Here is a 4,779-nt window from a genome sequence, read left to right on the forward strand (position 1 = left end):
ATATGCCTAATATTATTGATATGTAGCGACTATTATTGTCACTGAAACAGGAACTTATTTGGTTTGGCTAAAAGTTACTTATTGAACCGCTAGCATTAGGACTTTTTGAATTACATACATGCTAACAATTAGTATAGACTTTGATTTTATTTCGCAGAGTAAAGTAAGTTTTATTTGTTAGTTTACATTCTATTTTTATAATACAAACACATTTTGAAATGGCATTTTAAGCGGTTTTAACGTTTTGTGCAAATTGATGTCATTGCGTACTAAAACGAACTACAAAGTTGATATCAATTGAGGTCACGTGCCAACATTTAAAACATAAAAATCCATTACTACCATCGTATTTTCCTACACGTAATTGTTTTAGGCTGAAGTAAGTTAAGTAATTTATTTACATCCGAGGGTCACTCACCTGGTCATAAATTATGACAAAATAAAATAAGTAAATAAAAAAATTCTTACTTTATTTTTTAAACATTCTAAAATACTAAACTATGTTATGTTTTAATAAATTTATTTTTTTAGTAATAGAATATGATAATAATACAAAAATATATTTTATTTACCGAGAATGGCTAAATGCGCTCATTTCATTAAATTGTTTATGTTATATGGAGGGGCTTATATAAGAATGGATCGTTAAATGCCTTGAGAATGTAAACAAAATAGAAAAAAATTTAAGTATGATTCAGATTTCATAAATTTAAAATAATTATTTTGTTTACCTCAAAAATATTTATTAAAAACAATTATTGGAAACAAAAAATTAAAAAAAAATTATTTTAGAATAATATTGATACGATATTTTAAATAGATTTGTCTTTTATTTACAAAAGATACAGACTACAAAGTAAAAAAAACAAAATATTGATATAAGAGTATATCAGTACGGACAAAACAGAAAAAAAATTTTTACTTCTTTGTAGTCCTTTTTGTTTGAAATTATGCTTGTTAATCTTCTCGAGACATATAACATAATAATATTTTCATATTAAAGTTTTAAAACCGTTTTTTTCTACATATCAACCAAATTACACATATATAGAAGGGTTTAAAATACATATCAAGTAAATTCTGTTGACGTGGATCCCCAGTTCTCTTTTGAGCGTTTGGGTGGTCTTTCCAGTGCACATTTTCTACTAGGTCTTAAATCTATCGTGACTTTGACAAATCGTTAGAAGTTCCTGAAATATGATCATTCTAAGCGCACCTTGTTGTTCTTAACAATATTTTTCACTTTGGTTTTTATTCGAATATTATAGATTAAAGAGTATGTATTTATATAGCACGGAGTTGTTTTGTTTTTGTGGTTTCAAAATACGTGTTAATACAATAGATCAAAATAGGTTTTACTTATGTACTCCATACAACATGTTTAACGCATTTAAATTTCTATTCTCAGCACTCAGAAACTTCTTTCTTGTCATTTTTTAACAAAAGAATGACCTTACCGCTGAACTTATGTATAACATCTCCGTATAACATCTCTAAGGCATTCCCATATTCTTGACTTTGCGAGAAACCGCACTCATCACTTAAAAAAACATCAAAATATTTATAAAATTGTTTTGAATATCATCAAATTAAGGTAAGTACTGACAGCTGAATTGATAGCAACTAATGAAAACTAAGCAAAGCGATCAAAATTCGTTTAAAAAACTTATCGCGTCCATATTTTAAGAAACACTTTTTCGTTAATTAGCTTAACGAGAAAAAAGTCATTCAAAGTATTATTGCTATATTTGAAGGATAAAGCAGAAAAAACAGACAAAGAAGAAGATAGTGACATACCATCAATATATTACATTGTGCTTTATAGTAGTGATAAGGCAAAATGATACAAAAATTACTTATATTACTTATATACTTTTCCGTGAACTTTACTAACTACTACCTCTTTAGAAATTTTAAAAATATGTTCCGGAGAAGTAAAATGAACTTTAAAAACCTTGAACAGAATTACTTCGTAAGACCCTACAATGCAATCTTGAAGATCTAGTGGGGTGCGAAAACGTGAACTTCTGAATCGTATTGGGTTATCCATCATTTAGCGAATTTGACCTTTTGAGTGGGATTTTTTTCTGAAAGAGGTCTGAAGAGAAAAATTTCTAATGATCCACACTTTTTTTAAATATTTTCTTGAGCAATAAAAAGGAAGAACAATATTATGGTTTTACTTCGTTCTGTCACCTTGGTAACTAACTAGCATGTAGATTTTGTTTTATGAAAAAATACACATTAACCTCAAAATTTTGGCGAGTTCTTACTGTTTTCATAAATTGTACGAAAATATTAATGTGATTTTCAAGGCCATCCCTATTCTATCACAAACTATATGAGGGTGTGTTGTATTCATATATTTCAAGTCAAATAGTCAAATGAAAATGCAAAAATAATAGGTTTGTTTTTATTTTCATTACGAAATCTATGGGAACGCACTTATTTAAGCGAAAACAAATGAACTGAAACAAAAGTTTTATCAATTTTGTGGTCTATTAATGAATATAATTTACATATGAATAACACAAAAGACTTGTGTACTTGACAAAATATTGGCTTTTATATAAAAGTTAAAAACGATTCTGAAAGCAGAAAGCAATTCGCGTACATGCGTACGATTTTTGTATTTTTTATAATTTAAATCATAGATAAACGAACATAACCTTAGGTAGGTCTCTAATGAAATCGGACTTTAATAATTTAAAGTTTTGTTTCCCATAAATGCACTCATGCATTACAAGTCCACGAAGGGTGAGTATAAGCTAAGCAAAATAGATCGACGCTCTAGAATTTTGGAAACCGAAACTATTTCATTGTTATTTATATTTTCACGTAATTGTAGCGTAGTAAAACGTAAATAGTGGCGTAGTGCTTTTTAGATGAAATAGTTTAAAACCTGCTATATATAAAATTGTAGATACTGAGGTAATTGCATTGTTATATGGGAGCTTTGAAACTACACCTTTACATGAAACAGTTTTCACATAAAGAATTGGAATCATGCAGAGTCATACATATAATTATTTTTGGGTGCGTCTTCTTTACATTACTCAACCCTACTGAGTATTTCTGATTTTATAGTTCAGTGCACAAGGTTTTGAGTGCACGAGCTGTTAAACTTCCTTTGCAATTGTCCTGTTTAACAAATTTATCAAAATTTTTTTGACGTCGCACCTGTTAGGTTGAATATTTCCAGAGACTAGAAAAAGCAGTTGGGCAGTTTTATTGTATTAAAACTCTTCCATTTGTTGTAATGCCAACTTCCGCGGTGTCTTCCGTTGTGTGTTTTAATTTGTGTACTCAGTTTTATGCGTTAATGTGCATTTAATGTTTTAGGAAAATTGTGTTTAGATTTGTGTTTTATTTCCTATTTTATCATTAGATATGTGCATTAACTGTACAAATAGTTTATATACATATTACTTTGTCTTCCGTGTGACTCTTCACTCTTCTTTTTAAAATTCTTTTTGTAAACGAATATATAATTTCTTTTTTCATGTAAGACATAAACTACAAATTTCAATTTCCTTACTGATCTTTTTTACCTTAGTGTGAAACAGGTATATTAAATTTGTTAATATGTTTGTAACATATGTAGAGGTCTTTGAATTTCTGTAAATCTTCTCATATATTTGTAGAGCTGAACTAAGTATTTAAATTGAGATAAATAAACCGATTATCTGGATGTGACCAAAATAAATATGAATAAGGTATAGCTTGTGGAGGCTCTAAGCCATTTATTGTAACAGTGAAGAGGTGGGTGACAAAACTTAAATATGTTTTAACTAGCTTTGTTGGTGCAAACGGTTCTGGAAATCTACCACATTTAGTGAAAATAACAAAACAATACATCACATTCTACTAGATGACATTTGAATAAAAATCCGGGAGATTCTGAAGTTGTTTCTTTATTCTGTTTTTAAAAAATATTTCACGTAATTTCAAATTGTGTAAGCTCTCCGTTCCTTGGGTACCATATATATATTAACCTTTGATTGAGAACTCAATACCCTTAGTTATATATCTAATGCTTTTTTAAATCAAAGTGATTAAATGCATAACTGTTGATAAAATTGGTAACTCTTCATTCCAGAGCAAAGGAAAAATAAAACATTAGATTGAAAAGGTGAAAAGGATTTCAAAGTTGTGTTATCTGTCAGAAAGGTCATACCAGTTTTGGCATTTGGGCATAGAAAAAATGGTGATTGGTGATTAACTACCTCGTAAATAATTGTACATTAATTGCATAATACTATAAAACTTTACTGGATACTTTGAAAGTCATAGCTACCAATAATTGTCGCCATTCGCAAAGCGATAAGTTTTGCTTCACAAAAATTACATATTGTTAGTTTCATTAGAACGGTTAAAGTCTAAAGTTTGTATTGTAATTTAATCCACCTTTTTCACTAAAGGTAACCCTCAGTGATCAATTAATTTTTTTTTAAAACTTGAACGTTTGACTCACGAGTCGTAAATTCTAGTTAGTTGAAGTATAATTTGAAAACTTTTTAATATAATGCCTTATTAAGAGGGATTAAAACAGTTGAAGTTAAGTTGAAAAAAAAATATTGAGTGAAATGATTATATATGAAATTGAACAAAAAGTATTTTGAAATGTTTCTTTTCAAACTAATCCTGAAGAAAATTAATCCTTCTATAACAAAACTGTATTTACGGAACTAACATATACCTAAATCAGCAATTAAACTACATTTAGATAAGTACATTTCTCTAAACTAAGAGAGAAATTAGTTTATCGCATATAGCCAC

The sequence above is a fragment of the Teleopsis dalmanni genome, chromosome 2, assembly GCF_002237135.1.
Source record: "Teleopsis dalmanni isolate 2A chromosome 2, ASM223713v2, whole genome shotgun sequence".
Classification (NCBI taxonomy): Eukaryota; Metazoa; Arthropoda; class Insecta; order Diptera; family Diopsidae; genus Teleopsis; species Teleopsis dalmanni.